Source organism: Schistocerca nitens, chromosome 6 (genome assembly GCF_023898315.1).
Source record: "Schistocerca nitens isolate TAMUIC-IGC-003100 chromosome 6, iqSchNite1.1, whole genome shotgun sequence".
Taxonomy (NCBI): Eukaryota; Metazoa; Arthropoda; class Insecta; order Orthoptera; family Acrididae; genus Schistocerca; species Schistocerca nitens.
In genome coordinates, this window is record NC_064619.1 from 304,036,596 (window position 1) to 304,056,555 (window position 19,960).

The 19,960-nt window shown below is 42.9% G+C and overlaps 1 long non-coding RNA gene across 2 annotated transcripts in view; it reads left to right on the forward strand.

Annotated features, from left to right (window-relative positions):
* The first annotated feature begins 2,064 nt into the window (after positions 1 to 2,064).
* Positions 2,065 to 19,960, forward strand: part of LOC126262348 (uncharacterized) — a 75,573-nt gene continuing 57,677 nt past the window's right edge. For both annotated transcript variants that reach the window (XR_007546722.1, XR_007546723.1), the window contains exons 1-2: positions 2,065 to 2,388; positions 2,498 to 2,759. This is a non-coding gene — a long non-coding RNA (uncharacterized LOC126262348). The remainder of the gene's footprint in view (positions 2,389 to 2,497; positions 2,760 to 19,960) is intronic.

The following is a 19,960-nucleotide window of genomic DNA, read 5'->3' on the forward strand; positions in this document are numbered from 1 at the left end:
TGTTTCTTCCACAAAGCTGCTTGCTAATCTGAAGTTGTATATTTTGTTTAACATTTTAATTGTGTTCTCAGTAAGCCAGTGGGGTCAATGGAGGCATCTGATCCCTCTGTGCATTTATTGGTCGTGACTGATATACAAGGATGGAAATTAGTGTCAGTGAGTTACGAATTTAGTTTAGTTGTGTTTATGTTAATGCGGTGTCCTTTATGTTATTGGTTTGCTGTTTGTCGTGCAGTAAGTCGTTTAATTCAATTTGTGGCTTCTTTTGTTAGGTATGGCAGTGACCTCTAAGTATAATAGTGCGCATCTGGGGGCTGAAATGGGGGACAACATGTCATTAAGTTTCTGCAACTTTTTTGGTTTCTGACGGAGATATTGAAATGCGGTGTATGCAAGCAGAATATGCGAATCAGGCTTAGTGTGTAGGACTGGAACTTTTTTATGCTAAGTCGTCTTTTTTTGGGTCTATTGTTCGTGTGTTATGGTGTTCAGTGGGGTTTTTGTGTGTTGTTGGGTTACTGCATGTGTTGGTGGTTGATGTTTTGGTATCGGCACTTGGGATTGATTTTGTGTATCTTAGGGGAAGTACTCGATTTCAGTTGTTTTGGTATTGTCTGTTGTATTTGAGCTGTATAGATCGTGAGAAGTGACCGATTGCAATTTGTCGTCGTATCTATGTATGTTTTGGTATTGTGAGCTGCTGTTGACCTATATAGGTCCAGGGGAATGTCCGATTCCTATTTTTGTTGGCTTAGGTGTTGGTTTTGTGGTATCGGTAGTTGTAGTGTGATTATAATTTTTGGAGTAGTTGGTTTTTTAATTTGCGGTATCGACAATTGCGGTTGAGCTAAGTAGGTGAAGGGAAGTGACCGATTCCTGTCTATATTGTAAGTGTAGCGGAATATGGGAATTTCGTGTTGTTTTTTGTCGTCGTTTTGCTTGTTTTGGGATTGTGGTGTGTGTCTGTCTGTGTTCATATTTAGTTTGTCCTCACCCAAAAACCCCCAATTTCTTGCGCTGGTCCCATTAGTTGGATTATATTTTTGGAGAGAGATGTGTTTGCTGATTTTGTACGTATTTTCGTGTTTGTTGTCGTTTATGTAATGTCGTCATAGGCGCCATGTTGGAGATATTGAGAATAGTCGTGTCCACGATATTGGTGACGTCAAGTGGAATCGGACGCTTCTGTAATCCGAACCACTGGTCACTTAAACAAACATCTCTAATATTTGCGCATTCTGCCAGAATAATTTCCATGTAATCTATTTTAGAGCTTTTATTGTTTGAAGAATCAGTGTTTAATCCATTTACATTCCAGTGGATAACATATCTACTTTGACTATTACTTATAGCCTTTAGCACATTTTTTGACAGATAATGCTTTGGTTTTTTCTTTCTTAATGTTAAACAATTTTTTTCACCCCATCACAACTTGTCAGTTTTTCTTATTTTTTATGAACTGGTAAGCATCTATGAACATCTTACTGAATATTTTTGTACCCAACCTATTCAGATGTAGACCATCTTTGGAAAGACACTTTGCACTTAGAGATTTGTTGGGATCCGTGAAAACGACTCCTAGTTTATTGCACTTTTATTTAATATTGCTGTTTATTCTCTACACATAGCTGTCACTCACCGATCTTCTGTACAATTTCTTCTTCACTGTTGTTTCGAAGAGACTTTATGTTCCCACGTGGATAAAAACACCTTCTGGATTTCTGTTACGCTTATCTGCTGCGTCCTCTTTTGAGTTTAAAGCCTCTTTTACACGAACGACTTTTTGCGCCCCTCGTCTACTCGGGGTGTGCGGGACTACTGCAGCGGCCAGCGCTCATGGCGGTATCCCAGTGATCTCCATACTATAGAGATCACTGCGGTACTCGGAGATAATGTTTTCAAGTGGTATTACACTATCAAATTTCTTTGTCAAATATCTTTGTCAAAGATATTTGATGCTGTAATAGGGAACTTCGTCAAATGTCGTCCAATATTTGATCAAATCTAGGGCTTCGCCGTAGATTTCATCAAAGAAGTCGCTTGTCTTCAGTTCACTCATCACTGCAATGTGACATGTTTGATGTTACCACATGGAGCGCTAGCATAGCTGCATACTGTCGTTGGTAGTGTTTTTATAAACATTGCCAGTAAATACAATTGGTGTGTGCCGACAACCACAAAATTTATAGAGATGTATGAAGCTGATGAGGCACTTTACAACGCGAGGCACGCTGAATAGAAAAATAGATTACGAAGATTGGAGACCTGACCTAACCTAACCTAACCTAACCCTCTCCTGTACCAAGGAATCGGAGTGTTACAGTGAGCCTGTCTTTTGCAGATGTAGCAGTTCTTAATTTCGAAGCTGCCTGTGTCTCAATTCTAAAGGTGTACCCAATTTATTTATGGAACTGCATTTACATCATATTCAGTGAAGTGCATTTAACCGTACGCAACGCTTCTGTATTTCCCTTGTTTCTATGTTCTGAAAAAACAGCAGTGGATAGGAACCTGCTATAAATCGCTGCAGCAACGATAGCAATTGCTGGAAGAGGGAAAGAAGGATAGAAGAGGCAGAAAAAGAGGTTGTTGGGCGCGACATTGTCTGCACAGACGTGAAGAAGGGAGGGGTATTTACCAGAGAATCCCAATTAATTCCGCTATTTTGTGCGCATGTTACGATAAATTGTGTCGTTCATCAGCGATAACATTAATCACAAAGACACCATCATGAGGGAATAAATTTCTCCTAGTCGAAGGTAAGATCATATATACTGCAGTATACCATATTGTTAGGATTACAATTTTTGTATGTTTACGGTTTGTATTTACTTTGCGCCGATTTCTTCAAGAATACTGCAGGCGATTTGTCATTTAGACTCTCAGAATGCCAACCAAGTTTCGTTAATCAATAGGGTGAAATCAGTGGCACTGTAAACATAACTGGAAATGTGTATTTGAATAGATACCCGTTACACTTACCAACTTTTGTAGAAAATTTACTGAGACTAAACGGAATGTTTGTTCCCTTTCTAATACACGATTAAGCTGATGAAGAGCACTTTTATGCTACATTACTTGTTGTTTACGTAGAAAAATCACAGTAACCTAGCACTGTTAGGTTTTGCATTTTGACCCACTCGTTTGTAATTCAAATGCATTACATCCTGCATGTGCTGCAGCAGTAATGTTTCCCAGATGTCACTGCATTCAGCCAACTTTGTTCATTTATGTATACAGTGGGCTTTTGAGTGATAATTTAGATTCCATTTATGCTTTGAATATCTGATTACTTTTAATTATAATACCCTTACATAATTTGCATATATAACACTATTCGTTCGGCAACCATTAATATAAATAAGTCTTCAGAATAAGTAACAGCTCAATTTGACTTCTGTAAATGCTTCTCTAGTAAGAATATAATGTATGACCTCATAAACTAAATTCTGTTAAAACTAAATGGAAAAAATCTTATAGGCATTTTTTGTGATCTTGTAAAGGCCTTTAATTGCATAGGTCATAAAATTGTGCTTGGGAAAGTAAAATGGTACGGCATTACTGGTCTCCTCCATATATTAAGTTATAACTTAACAATGGAAAATGGAGCCTCACTTTAGTAAATAAAATAGGAATAAGAATAAATTCACAGTGGGAAAATAATATGGTGTGCTGCTGAGTTTCGTGCTTCATTGACACCTGTTCATCTACATGAATGATTTATGAGGACATGTGACTTCAAAAACTGTCATGTTTGCTGATGGCACTATTGTACTGACAAAATGTTCAAAGATATCAGTACTGGAGACAGCCAGCAGAATAATGGAAAGAGGCCTACAGCTGGTTTACAGCTAGCACCCTAAACCTTAATATGCAGTTACAAACATATCAGAATGACGTAACAGGTACCAGAAGTAATGATTAAAAGGGCATTCAATTTATAAGACTCAGAGCGTTAAGTTTCTGGGCATGAGATGGGCAATAAACTGAGGTGGTACCAACATGGTGGATACGTTACACATTTTACAGAAGTGTGCAGTAACAGTATATTAGAAAATTGATAACGGAACGTCTTGCTGAAGTTTCAGGGACTTAAGGATTCTTACATGCCAGTACATATACTCCCTAATAGGGGTATCTTGTAAAACAAAAAGAAAACTGTATCTGTCACTCCGAAACATTTCCAATGTTGATGCTATAGCACATTATAAGAAATACTGCAAAATATTAAAGACTGTAATACGGATGTCAAAGCAAATATATTACAAGGAAAAGATAGTCATATCAGATAACAAAATAAAGACAATATGGGATATAGTGAAGGAGGAGACCGGTAGAACCAGACATGAAGAGGAACAAATAGCATTAAGAGTAAATGATACATTGGTGACAGATGTGTATTGTGTTGCAGAACTTTTTAACAAACATTTTATAACTGTTACTGAAAAGATGGGGTTGTCAGGTTCGGTAGATGCTGCTATGGATTACCTTAGACCAGACATTTCAAGTAACTTCCTTAATATGAATTTGACCCTCACTACCCCAACAGAAATAATGTCCATCATAAAATCTTTAAAATCAAAAACATCTAGTGGGTATGATGAAATATCAACAAAGTTAATTAAAGAATGTGATTCTGAGCTAAGTAGCATATTAAGCTATCTGTGTAACCAGTCGTTTATTAGTGGAATATTTCCTGAATGGCTGAAATATGCTGAAGTTAAGCCACTGTTTAAGAAGGGAGATAAAGAAATAGCATCAAATTTCCGTCCAATTTCACTGTTGCCAGCATTCTCAAAAATTTTCGAAAAAGTAATGTACAGTCGTCTTTATAACCATCTTATCTCAAATAACATACTGTCAAAGTCACAGTTTGGATTTCTAAAAGGTTCTGATATTGAGAAGGCTATCTACACTTACAGTGAAAATGTGCTTAATTCATTAGACAAAAAATTGCAGGCAACTGGTATATTTTGTGATCTGTCAAAGGCATTTGACTGTGTAAATCACAATATCCTTTTAAGTAAACTAGAATATTATAGTATAACAGGAAATTCTGCAAAATGGTTCAAATCTTATATCTCTGGCAGGAAACAAAGGGTGTTATTAGGAAAGAGACATGTATCAAGCCTCATCCAACTGGGAACTAATTACATGTGGGGTCCCACAAGGTTCCATTTTGGGGCCCTTACTTTTTCTTGTGTATATCAATGACCTTTCATCAGTAACATTACCAGATGCCAAGTTTGTTTTGTTTGCCGATGATACAAACATTGCAATAAATAGCAAGTCAAATGTAGTCTTAGAAAGATCAGCCAATAAAATATTTGTGGACATTAATCACTGGTTCCTAGCCAATTCTTTGTCACTAAACTTTGAAAAAACACACTACATGCAGTTCAGAACTGGTAAGGGGTGTCCCAAGAGTATATGTCTAACATACGATGACAAGAAGATAGAAGAAGTGGACAGTGTTAAATTCTTGGGATTACAGCTTGATAATAAATTCAACTGGGAGGAGCACACCACAGAACTGCTGAAGCGTCTTAACAAATCTCTGTTTGCAATGCGAATTTTGTCAGACATAGGGGATATAAAAATGAAAAAGCTGGCATACTATGCTTACTTTCATTCCATAATGTCATATGGGATTATTTTTTGGGGTAATTCATCAAGCCAAGCTAAAGTTTTCCGGGCACAAAAACGTGCAGTGAGAGTTATATGTGGTGTGAACTCAAGAACATCCTGCAGAAGCCTGTTTAGGGAACTAGGGATACTAACTACTGCTTCCCAATATATTTATTCCTTAATGAAATTTGTCATTAAAAATATATCACTTTTTCAAACCAACAGCTCAATTCATGGAATCAATACTAGAAATAAGAATAATCTTCACAAGGATTTAAAGTCACTTAGTCTTGTACAAAAAGGTGTGCATTATTCAGGAACACACATTTTCAATAACTTGCCAGCAGCCATAAAAAGCTTAACAACCAATGAAATTCAGTTTAAGAAAAGCCTAAAGGATTTATTGGTGGCCAACTCCTTCTACTCCATTGATGAATTTCTTAGTAAAACCAACTGATTTGTATATAAGTACAACATAACTTCTGCACAATTTCAGTGCAGTAATGTGTTCATTGAAAATTTGTGTGTGTGTGTGTTAGTATAATCTAACTTCTGCACCATTTCAGTGCAGTAATGTGTTCATTGTAAATAAGTATTACAGTAGTTGTATTACCTTATAAATAAATAAAAAACTTTTTTATTTTAAATTCAGTGCATTAGTATTTGTAAAATGACTCTTAGTGTTCATTAAAAAATGACGATCATTCCACTTGGGACCTGTGGAATGGTACATTAGCTTATTTGTTTTAGTTGTAAATATTTGTCATGTATTGTTGTTTTTCTGACATGTTCCACATCCTGGAGGACCTCCTCACTACGGATCAATTGGAATGAAAGTAAATCTAATCTAAATCTAATCTAATAGTATTTAGTTTGAACTCAGTAATTCACAGCTACAAAACTAGAAGTAACAATTTGCATATAAACTGCACACCTCTGTAGTGTTCAGAGTGGAGTTTTACATTCTGATGTTGTAGCATCTAAGTTACCAGTGGACATCCAGCAGGAAACCGAAAAGTCAGTATAGGCATAACCCGTATCATTTCAGGCTGGGGGGTTACCTTCATAGTGTGGATGTTATTGGATTTAGCATGTGTTCAGGAAAAAGTAACAATTTTTTTTGTTTTCTCCATAAAAATTCCTGCCCTGAGATACAGACCTTCAAAGATGAGACTGCGAACACCATTCTGAAGATGCGAATTTCGGGAAAATTTTTTAAATGCTCTATCTCTGTAACAGTTCTATATATTTTGCTAGAGTTTTTTTTATTTGAAAGAAAATTGCTTTATGATTACAATGGTATCCTCCATTTGGACATACCTGTCAAAATTCTCTCACAGTTGCCTTTTGAACTTTTTTACAATTTACAGAATTTTTTTTTTTTCCAAAAATGTCAATCCAGGAAAGTTAGATTTTTTTCTGTTGATTAGTTCCATGTAATACTATATTCTCCGTAAAGGAGAGCTTCCACTTTTAGGTTGGACAGGTTTTATTTTAAGAAATATATATATTTTTTAACTTTCAAGGGTAATGTATGTCTTCACTGAAGTTGTTTCTTACTAATTTTTTTATTACAATGTTTATTTCTATTGTCTTTGTTTCAGTTATTTCTTATTACTTTCTTTGTTGCAGTTATTTCTTTCCACTTTCATTGTCGCAGATATTTCTTAAACTTTGTCAGTTTCTTTATCGTGGTTGTTCATTGTAGGTTTCTGTATTGTAGTTGTTCAGTGCTAATTTGTTTACTGAAGAGGCTTGTAAGAAATCTGAGACCATCCAGTGAGTTCTGTGTTTTCATGAGGAATTTGCCAGTTGACACAGTTGCAGTGCATTTTGTGAAAAGGACTGTTTGAAATGTCTTCTGACTGGGGCTACAGGAGAGTGAAGTGTGCTGACTACTTGCATATCAATAAAAGAGTGATATATAAGACAAAAAAAAAACACGCGCACACACACACACACACACACACACACTCACACTCACTTTGTTCAGCTTGGGAATAAGTGTTCTCATTTGAAGACTATGTTTCAAAGTGAAGTAGTCTCCACTGACGACTTTTTGTGTTCTAAATGTTTTGACAGAATAACAACAATGATAGTATCTGAACATGGTGAAGCCTCCAATGGTGCAGATGATGCAGATTTTGCATCAATAGAGGAAGAATTAAATACCCCGAATCAGTCACCTGCAGAGGTAGGTGTTAGTCCTGTTAAGAAACTGTGGTCAGTGAAGTTGAGTCATAAGCTCTATGCATCAAGAAAGTGCAGAGAAATTACTAAAGCTATGAGTGAATACACTACAGCAAAACTGACCACACTCTTCAAAGTAGAAATTCTATCTTCAGAAGAAAATGAACCAAAGCACTCATGCACCTCTTGCCAGGAATTTTTCACAAATATCAATTCAGCTGTTGAAATTTGTGCATCCTACAGTGAAAAGGTGCAAGTTTTAACTATTATTCCACAGTTATTTTCAAAGAAAACAATTTTGATCGATGTTCCATCAGTATCAAAGTACATGGTAGACAAATCACAAAATGTGAGTTCTGTAAAAGGAATCTTTGGAAGACCAAATCCCTGTTATGGTCATCGTTTAGAAGCAGCTGAAGTTCAAATAGTGCAGTCATTTTATTTGGAAGATAAATGGGAGTGTTCTCAGCAGAGTGCCAACAAAAGACACTAGCCTATAACTGTAACAGTTGAAGGTAAAAAGTTGTGAAAGTGAAGAGATACATGACTCGCAGTATTTAGGCCTAAGAAACTTTTACAATTTATAAGAGAAACTATACGACTTCACATATTGGAAGACCAAAATTTTATGCACTATGACGTAAGTGGGTAGTTCCACATCCACCTTTTGATGTCTGTGTGTGTACAGCGTGAATTTTGAACTTTGTGTGGTAACCTTGTAGAACCTACTGGAGCGCGTGACGTATGACACCTTGGTTGGGTGTGTGAAGTCATCAGTAGTCTGTGACGTAAAGCAAGAGACTTGTTTGTTTCAAGAATGTGGTGACTGCCCTGGAAAGGGAGGAGTGTCTTTACAGACACTTGGCCTGGAAGACATAGCAGATAACTCTGCAGAAATTACATATGGAACATGGAAGGAAAATAAACTAACTAAGAAAACTGTTGCCTTTGACAGTTTCATTGATGAACTTGGTAAATGGTCAGTGAAAGCAGTAACACACCAGCATCTGAAGAAATTGCAACACCACCTTGCAGAAATGAAAGGGTGTGTACAGGCTGAAGAACTATGTTTAGTACTTTACTGTGATTTTGCTGAGAACTGGTCTGTAATTCTCCCACAAGAAGTAAAAGGGTATCATTGGTGTAATGACAAGGTTTCAATTTTTACATGAGTGACATATTTTCAAAACAAGACCACAGGTGTTGCAGTTATAAGTGATGACACGGGACATGACCCAGCACATGCTTTGCTAGCAATAAGCAAAATTATTCAACTGCAAACAGGGGCAGAGAAGATCATCTTTATTTCTGATGGTGCTCCTAGTCATTTTAAAAGTCATTACCAGCTGTTTGAATTGAGTAAGTCGTTTATGCAATCTGACTGGGTATACAGTACTACTGGTCATGCGAAGGGGCCTTGTGATGGTTTAGGGGACTGCAGAAACACCAGGCTACAAAATATAATCTTTCCAGTCCAAATACAGCTGCGATTCAGAATGCTGACGATTTTACGAGAGTTGTGAAATCTTACACATCCACAGCCCTCATTTTTTTTTCCAAAGAGGAAATGGGAGAATTATATGAGCAGAAAAAAGAATGGTCCAAACAAAGTACTCCTCTGAAAGGCATTCAGTAGACAGATTTTTGGACTCAAAGTGATGGACAGACTCATTACACACACTTTAAAGAGCAAGAAAGAAGAAATTTTGTTCATTTGGCTAACACCTAAGATTCACGGCCTTAGAAATGCGTGTGTGTGTGTGTGTGTGTGTGTGTGTGTGTGTGTGTGTGTGTGTGTGTGGTGGATTGCAGAGATTATAGACACCAGTTATGAGTTAAACAAAATTCTAGTGAACTTTTATGCTACCACATGAACCAGCTGCTTGGATATAGGTTTCCATCTGAAGGACAACACCATTAGTGCTCACTTCCTGTTCACAATGTTTTGATGATTGTTAAGTTCTCTGGTTCCTATTGGTTCAACAGGAAGGCATCACTCTATATCAAAGGAAGATACTGAAGCAGTGGAACACATTTTTATTTCATTGACTGGCTAATTTCAGTACAAAAAAGAGTGCACAGAAGTTGTATAAATTGAAACCTTTAAGCCTTTGGACCTTTCACAGACAATTTGGAACCATTTAAAATTCTTGAAAAATGAGTCTCTTACTCATCTTCAAAAACTAAAATTATGTTAAGGCTAGGTTTTGAATTTTATGAGCCTGTTATGCAATAATGTGGTAATAAAACAGGTTTTATGTATGGCAAAAATTTCAGTTGTTTATAAAACCTAGGTCTCCTTTTCAGGGAATGTAGAACTGTATGGTACTAATCAACAGAAAAGGACCAAAATTTTATTGGCATTTTGGAAATTTTTTTCCCCTAAATTATACAGAAAATTCAGAATGCTATAGTAAAAGAACTTCGACAGATAAGTCCAAATGAAGGATTTCTTTGTAACCATAATGCAATTGTCTTTCGAATTAAAAAAACCAACAAAATATCTAGAACTTCCAGAGATACAGCATTTAAAATTCTTTTCCAAAATTCACATCTTCAAAATGGTATGTGCAGTGTCATCTTTGGAGGGCTGAATCTTGGAGCAGAAATTTTTTTGGAGAAAACAAAAAAATAAAAGTTCCTTACTTAATCCTTCATTTTAACATACCCTAAATTCAATAACGTCTGAGACTATTAAGGAAAGATTTTTTCCTAGCCTGCCTGAATTGATATGGACTAAGCTTATATTTAAATACAAAGTAAGTGAATGTCTCATTAGCCAAGAATGTAAATTCTGACTGTAATGTTTGCATTAGGTGCAACCTTATTTTGCCTGTATACAGGCAGCTTGTAGTGGTTTGTGAGGTACTACATAGTAGCAGCTGAGTTGTGAAGTAGTTGATTTTTTCGAAGTAGCTGTTTTATTGTAACATAAATATGTAATACAAAAGTAATTACCATAATGGAATAGATTAGTGCTAGTCATAATTTTGCTACCAGTATAGGATATAGAAGCAATCAATAAAGTCTTAGGCATAAAAACTGACCGCAAGCCGGCCGCCACAGAGACTAAGTTCGAGTCGTTTACTTAAGGTGGCCAATAAAACAGACTGTGCATGAAATTGCTAAGTCTGCCTGGCAACACTGTAAGATTCGAAAGTCTCAGGAGGAATTGTTGTCTGCTTCAGAGATGCTCTCATGTTATGTAAGCCCATGGTGTAGTGGTAATCATTGTGCGTTCTAAATTTATAGTTGCAAGCCAACAGCCAACCATATTTCATTTGTTTTTACCACATTTTGGCCTCAACTAAAGTCATGATTCTGGTTGAACATCAGAGATAATTCGCTTCACATTCTACCAAGCAGTAATAACAAATACTTAAAAAAAAAATGCCCCCCTTCCCTGTACAGGTCCGGGGGTAAGAATAGGCCTGTGGTATTCCTGCCTGTCGTAAGAGGCAACTAAAAGGAGACTCCAACATTTCAGTTTTTCTGCGATGGTCCCGTCTCGGGTTTGACCTCCACCTTCTCCAAATATCTGTCGATAGTGCCTGCCATTTGGGGAAGGACGCCCTAAGTATAGTTCATCGGAGGTGAGGGTATCATCTGGAGTGTGGTAGGTCCGCTGTTGTTTTCTATCTACATAAATGATCTTTTGGATAGGGTGGATAGCAATGTGCGGCCGTTTGCTGATGATGCTGTGGTGTACGGGAAGGTGTCGTCGTTGAGTGACTGTAGGAGGATACAAGATGACTTGGACAGGATTTGTGATTGGCGTAAAGAATGGCAGCTAACTCTAAATATAGATAAATGTAAATTAATGCAGATGAATAGGAAAAAGAATCCTGTAATGCCTGAATACTCCATTAGTAGTGTAGCGCTTGACACAGTCGCATCGATTAAATATTTGGGCGTAACATTGCAGAGCGATATGAACTGGGACAAGCATGTAATGGCAGTTGTGGGGAAGGCGGATAGTCATCTTCGGTTCATTGGTAGAATTTTGGGAAGATGTGGTTCATCTGTTAAGGAGACCACTTATAAAACACTAATACGACCTATTCTTGAGTACTGCTTGAACGTTTGGGATCCCTATCAGGTCGGATTGAGGGAGGACATAGAAGCAATTCAGAGGCGGGCTGCTTGATTTGTTACTGGTAGGTTTGATCATCACGCGAGTGTTACGGAAATGCTTCAGGAACTCGGGTGGGAGCCTCTGGAGGAAAGGAGGCATTCTTTTCGTGAATCGCTACTGAGGAAATTTAGAGAACCAGCATTTGAGGCTGATTGCAGTACAATTTTACTGCCGGCAACTTATATTTTGCGGAAAGACCACAAAGATAAGATAAGAGAGATTAGGACTCGTACCAAGGCATATAGGCAGTCATTTTTCCCTCATTCTGTTTGGGAGTGGAACAGGGAGAGAAGATGCTAGTTGTTGTATGATGTGCCCTCCGCCACGCACCATATGGTGGATTGCAGAGTATGTATGTAGATGTAGATGAAGTGGTGTTTCTTGTTTGTCCATCGTACACCAAGATCTTGCATGTTACTTATTGTCGTGCAGCAGGCTTTGCACCCAATGTCTTTTGGTTTGCCTACTTCTGGTCTCCTGCACCGTCCCATCCTTCGTGCCCACGACAATTATGGACCATTTCGGCACCCGAAATCCAGTGCGTCGTGGTGGGGTTGTCATGTACCCTCTTGGTAGTAGTCCCCAGACAGCACAGGGATCGCACTGCTGATGCAGAGTTGAGACCTCCCTGCATATGCCAAGGAGTAGGTGACCATCCCTTCTGGGGCACCAGGACTCCCAGCAAAGACATCCTGCCAGGTGGCCCTTGCTGAAGCTGGGTGGTGCCCGTGGGGAGAGCTTCTGGTCAGAGTGGGTGGCATCATGGCGGATGACCCACAATGAAATGGTTTAAATTGAATCTAGCTGGTGGTCACTCAGCCCCAGCTGTCTCAAAGCATGTAAGGAATGGTTTTGATGCTGCGACCTATGATTCCCGGTCATTCCCTTCCCTGGCCATACCTTGGAAGGACCATAGGGCGACTAAGTCTCGAGAGCCCTATTCACCTAAGTACCTAGTTTGCAGCAGGACTGATGAAGCGACCTGTCGGACAACAAAACCCCAGTTCTTTGTCGACCATCTTGAAGATAGGTGTGGGGAAGTGGCGGCATTGTCCAAAATGCACAGTGGGTCAATTTTGATCAAATGGCCTCCCTAGCCCAGTTGCGGAAGTTGCTCACCTGTGACAAGCTGGGTGACATCCCTGTCCTGATTACACCCCATAAAACCCTTAACATGGTCCAGGGTATTATTTTCCGTCGCGACTTGCTTTTGCAGTCGGATGAGGAGCTACATGCCAACTTAAAGTGGCGGGGTCTCCACTTCGTCTGACGTGTGCATTGGAGTCCTAAAGACAACACGGTTGCTTATGGTGCCTTCATCTTGGCTTTTGAGGATGACTCGTTACCTTAAAAGGTCAAGACGATGGTTTACCGTTGTGAAATGAAACCCTACCTCCCTCCTTCTATCTGGTGCTTCAAGTGCCGGAGGTTTGGCCACATGTCATCTCTCTGTAACTCCAGCTCCACATCCTCTGCACCCAGGCAGGAGGTGTGTACCTCCTCCCACTTGGGTCCATTGCGGGCAGCACCACTCCCCCTGCTTGCCTGATTGCTCTGTTCTCTATAAGGAGCTGCGAATAATGGAAATAAAAACTGTGGATAGGAAATACGACTTCATCCTGTTCTGATGGCTACCCAATGGGCCCCTGGGGCCGCCTCGCCTCTTCTACTGTGTCTGTGGTGGGGGTCGCTGCTTCTTATGGTGCTCCCAAGGTACGTCCTTTGGGAGACCAAATCCCCCCCAAATTGACAAGGATGTCGGACCCCGTCCCCCTGCCGGAGGTACACCAGCCTCCTCCGGCTTCTCTGGTGCGGAAAGGGTCCCTTGGTAATGTACCTTCTAAGGCATCCTCTGGCATGACAGCTGACATCAGTCAGTTCCTGCGACTCCCTCCCAGGTTGCTCCTAAGGAGCAGTGGGAGGAGGAGAAGTACAGGAAGAAGAAGAAAAAGCTGGGTAAGAAGGAAGAGATTCAGGTTGTCTCCGTGTCACCTGTTAATACCAGCTCTGAGTCTGAGGACGATTTGAAGATTTTGGCATCCCCCGATGGACTCAATCTTGCCCCTACTTCAGCCGCAGTGGTTCTCGCATCAGGCTCTCCTTTGGTGGTGCTAGATGACCCAGCGGCGTATTGTGCCTCCTCGGTCCCTTCACGCCTTTTTCGGCTGCGAACAATGGCATTCTCCAGTGGAATTGCAGTGGTTTTTCTCACCACCTTGCTGAGCTCCGACAACATATCAGCCTTCAACTTTTCTTCTGCATTGCTCTCAAGGAAAATTGGTTTCCGGCGATGCGAACCCCCACCCTCCATGGCTATCAGGGTTATTATAAGAATCGGGCAGCTTATGAGAGGCTCTCTCGTGGAGTCTGCATCTACATCCTTGACTCTCTTTACAGCGAGTGTGTACCTCTTAGAGCACCTTTAAAGGCTGTCATTGTTAGGGTGAGGAAGCCACAGGCTGTCACTGTCTGCAGTCTCTATCTTTCACTGGGTGGTGATGTCCCACAGCATGTATTGGCTGCACTGATAGCCCAACTGCCACCACCTTTTCTGTTACTGGGAGGCTTTAATGCCCATAACCCTTTGTGGGGTGGATTGGTGGCAACAGGCAGAGGCACTGTCATTGAGCAAGTGATGGCACAGCTCAACCTTTCCCTGTTAAATACTGGTGACTTCACACATTTCAGTGTGGCGCATGGCACACACTCGGCCATCGACCTTTCAGTTTGAGGCTCTGGCCTTCTACCATCTGTCCAATGGAGTGTGCATGACGACTTGCGTGGTAGTGACCACTTTCTGATCTTTCTGTAACTGCCCCAGCATCACTCTTCTGGGCACCTACCCAGATGGGCCTTCAGTGAGGCTGACTGGGACTCATTTGCCTCCATTGCCACTATTGAGCATCTTTCTCTTGACGCCATTGATATGGTGGTTCACACGATAACCACTGGCATCATTTCTGCAGCGGAATCTGCAGTTCCCTGTTCTTCCGGGTCCACTTGACAGATGACTGTGTCTTGGTGGTCATCAGAAATTGCTGAGGCGATTAGAGATCGCAGGCGGACCCTCTGTCATAAGTGGCACCCCTCACTGGAACATCTCATTGCCTTTAAGCAGCTCCATGCCAGAGCCCGACGCCTCATTCGCCGACGGAAGCAGGAGTGCTGGGAAAGATATGTCTCCACCATTGGCATCCGTACCTCTCCATCGCAGATTTGGACCAAGATTAGGCAACTCTATGGACATCAGACACCCCCCCCCCCCCACCCCCACCGTCAGCATACCTGGGCTTTCCCTGAATGGAACAGTCTGTACTGAATCAGACAAGATTGCAGAACTCTTAGCAGAGCATTATGCTCAGAGTTCCTCTTCTACGAATTACCCGCCGCTTCTACGTATTACCCATTGGCTGTCTTCTCACTGAAACAGCGTTTGGAGTGTCGGAACCTTCATTCTATGTGCACCACCCCGAATCGTACAATGTTTCATTCAGTGGTTGGGAATTCCAAAGTTCCCTCGCCGCTTGCCCTGATACGGCTCCCGGGCCTGATCGCATCCGCTATCAGATGCTCAAACACCTCTCGGTGGACTGCCAGTGGCACCTCCTAGACCTTTTCAACCGTATCTGAGTTGAGGGTGAGTTCCCCTCACAGTGGTGGGAAAGCATCATCATTCCAGTGTTGAAACCTGGCAAGAACCCACTGGAGGTGGACAGCTACTGCCCCATTAGCCTCACCAACATTCTGTGCAAGTTGCTCAAACATACGGTGAGCCAGAGGTTGAGTTGGCTTCTTGAGTCTCCTGGCCTTCTGACTCCGTCTCAGGTTGGGTTTCATAAGGGCCGCTCTGCCACCAATAATCTGGTCTGCCATCCGTTCAGCATTTGCTCACTGTCAGCATCTGGTTGCTGTCTTTTTTGACATGCGGAAGGCGTACGATACCACATGGCGACATAACATCCTTACCATGCTTCATGGGTGGGGTCTTAGGGGCCTGCTCCCAACTTTTATTTAAAATTTTCTGTCACTTTGTTCCTTCTTTGTGCAAGTTGGTCTCTCCCATCGTTCCTCCCGAGTCCAGGAGAATGGGGTCCCGCAAGGCTCTGTCTTGTGGTCTGCCTCTTTAGTTGCTATCAGTGGGCTAGCTGCAGTTGTGGGAATGTCCATATGAGCTTCTTTGTATGCTGATGACTTTCGTCTGTACTAAAGCTGCACTGGAATTGCAGTTGCTGAACGGCAGCTGCAGGGCGCTATCCTCAAGGCACAGTCTTGGGCTGTAACGCACAGCTTGCAGTTTTCGGCCGCCAAGACTTGCGTCGTGCATTTCTGCCGGCATCACAGTGTTCACCCACAGCCACGGCTTTATCTTGAAGGCGAACCTCTTGCTGTGGTGGAGACACATCAGTTTTTGGGGTTGCTTTTTGATACCCGATTGGCTTGGCCCCCTCATATTCGGCAGCTTAAACAAACATGCTGGTGGCATCTTAACACTCTTCGTTGTTTGAGTCACACTAGCTGGGGTGCCAAGTCTACCCTTCTACGACTGTATCAAGCGTTGCTTCAGTCCCGTCTCGATTATGGGAGCTTGGTTTAAGGTTCGGCATCACCTTTTATGTTGTGGTTGCTTGACACCATACTTCACTGCGGGATCCAATTTGCAACTGGAGCTTTCTGCACAAGCCCTGTAAACAGCCTACTTGTGGATACTGGTGTCCCTCTGTTGTGGATCCAGCGCCAACGACTACTGTCCACTTACGCTGCACATCTTTGTAGCTTGCCCGGGCATCCAAATTACTGTCTCCTGTTCCCCAACTTGGTTGTCCATCTTCCAGAATGGCGGCCCTGGTCAGGGTGTCAGATTGCGATTTGCGTCTGGTCTGTTCTCTCTGGGCTTCAGTTTATCCCTCTCCCATCTCTTTTCCGGGCCCATATTCGTATACCCCCATGTGTATGCCCCGCCCATGCCTTCAGCTGGATTTGGCACAAGGCCTGAAAGACTGAGGCCCTCCGCTGACGCTTCCTCTCCATCCTTGGCGCGTTTTATGGCTCTGCCGTAGTCTATACCGACGGTTTGATGGTTGCTGGTCGAGTTGGTTATGCTTTTACTCATGGGGAACAATGTGAACAATGCTCATTGCTGGATGGCTGCAGTGTTTTCACTGCAGAGCTGGTAGCCATCTCTCGTGCCCTCGAGTATATCCGCTCCTGCTCAGGTGCGTCCATCATCTGTAGTGACTCCATCACCAGATGAGAGCGAGGAAAACACTGGTCAACAGCTTGTAAAGCACTCAGGGAATCACTACAGATGAAGGATGCTCAATTTGAGAGGGTTGCTCTCGTGTGTTGAGTCTGGCTGATTGGAATACGGTTTTAGATTGGGGTTTTTAGTGTGTCTCTAGGTGATTGGCTTTTCCACTATTTGTTTCCATCATCGCCCAACCATTGTACAACTGTGTGTGCTTTTAATTCCTTTTTTTTCTGGTCTTTGGCTGTGTCTTTCTTGTTCTGTGTCGTCCCTTGTTATCTCCGTTGCTTGTTTTTGTTCCTTGTGGGTTTTCATGGTCATGGAAACAGGAACCAATGACCTTTGCAGTCTGGTCCCATCCACCCCACAAACCAACCATCAATTCTGCACCCCCCAGGGGGTCCACAACTCTTTTGTGGACACGTGCGTAGCGAGCACGGGACCCCGAGCTAATGTGGCCCTCCTTCCTTTCCGGGCTGCATACCTTCCCTTTCCGCATCCTTCCCCGTCCCCCATCTTCGCCCCCCCCCCCCCCCTCACCTCTGGCTCTTCCCTTACCTTTCTCCCCCTCTGGGAGTATAGTTTGTGCCTACGTCCGGAGACGGACGCTCGAAACTGTTCCAAATTCCTTGATTTCTACGCTTGCAAGTCCTTGTCCTTCCTCTGTCCTTCTCTTTTCCTTCCCTTTTCTCTTTGCCCTTTTCTCCGCTGCGGCGTTTGAGACCCCCTCTTCTTTCCTTTCCCTTTCTCTTTTTTCCTCCCTGTGCGTGTCTGAAGGCCGACCCACGCACTTCCATGCGTAGCCGGTGACGGGGTAACGCGTAATTCCCCGCCCCGGGTAGACAGGTAGGACACGTATGTACCCCCTGGTAACGGCCAGGCCCAGGGAGGGGTGATTACCCGAGCTGATACCTTCCGAAAGTGCCGATTGGTCCCTCCGTCCGTTTGTCGGGAGGTGTGACCTGAGGTGTGAACAATCACCTAAGGCGGGTGTGCCCTCAGTGAGGGCCCCCACAAGGGTGGAGCGTGCCATCGGAGACGCCGGTAATCATGGGGGATTCTTCCGCACTGGTTTCCTCACCTTCCACTATGTCTGCTCACAAACGTAAGTTCACTGAGTCTCAGCCACAGACGGTTCTTCCATCGTTGCCACAGTTCCTTGTTGTTTCTCGGTCTGACGAAGGTCACGACTTCTCCACGGTCAACCCTTTCATTATTCAGAAAGGTGTCGACGCAATTGCAGGTCCTGTAAAGTCTTGTTCCAGATTACGGAATGGCACCCTGTTGTTAGAAACACACAGTGCCCTCCAGGCACAAAAATTGCTGCGTACTTCTCTGCTCCACACCTTCCCTGTCCGGGTGGAACCGCACCGTACCTTAAATTCCTCGCGTGGAGTCGTTTATACACGCTCCCTCGATGGATTGTCTGACGAAGAAATTCAGCACTACCTGTCTGACCAAGGCGTAACGGCTGTTCATAGAGTTACGAAAAGGGTTGACACGAAGATCATTCCAACCCGCACTGTCTTCTTGACATTTGACAAAGTTCAACTCCCATCGAAAATCAAAGCAGGCTATGAGATAATTTCTGTTCGCCCTTACGTCCCAAACCCTACGCGTTGCTATCGATGTCAGCGGTTCAATCACACCAGCCAGTCCTGTTCCAATCCGGCCAAATGTGTTACGTGTGGCAAGGATGCCCATGAGGGTGTTTGTCCACCTCCATCCCCTCGCTGCATCAACTGTATGGGTGACCACGCTGCTTCCTCTAGAGATTGCCCAGTTTTTAAGGACGAAAAGCTCATCCAGGAAATAAGAGTGAAGGAAAAGGTGTCGACCTTTGCTGCTCGAAAATTATTCGCCAGTCGACAGCCCACCATGCCTCAGACAGGCAAATACAGCACTGTCCTTGCTTCCCCTCGGCCAACAAAGGAGGCGGCCACGCAGACTTGCGACCTCACCTTTAGTGCCACGGTCGTCCGATCGGCCAGCGCAAAGATCGCCCGTTCAACTTCACCACTTTCGCCTGCCCACTCTATGGCTCACCCTTCGTTGGGTTCTGCTAAATCTCGAGCCCAAAAGTCAGACACCAAGTCTTCGAAGAAAGAGCATACTCGTGAAGAGTTTTTACGTACGGCAACTTCACCACCATCGGTTCCTCCTTCATCTAAACCTCATACTTCCAAGAATGCTACAAAGAAACCCAGTTCCTCTCCTTCTCCGCCAAGGCGTGTCCCATCCACAGCGCCACCTGGCGGAAATCGCCCTCGGCCGTCTTCTGTGTCGCCGAGGCGCACTGCTGGTGGCCGGTCAACCGGCCGATCGCTGGTGGCAGGAGCTGCTCCTGACCAACCTATGGATCAGGATCTTCTGCCTTCGGCTGAATGCCATTCCCTGCTGTCGGTCGCAAGCTCCGAGCAGTCGTTGAGTTGACAGCACCCTTGGTCACAATCCTCCATTTTCTGTTCACCCTATGTCCATTATCCACTGGAATATCCGCGGCATTCGAGCCAATCGGGATGAATTGTCGATCCTCTTACGATCCTACTCGCCGGTCATCTTCTGTCTTCAGGAAAAAAAGCTGCATCCTAATGACCGCTTTGTTTTCCCTCATTTTCAGTCCGTCCGATATGACCTCCCCTCTGTGGAAGGCACTCCAGCCCATGGAGGACTCATGATTCTTCTCCATGATACTCTCCATTATCATCCAATCCCCTTAAACAGTTCCTTCCAAGCTGTCGCCGTCCGTCTTTCCCTTTCTG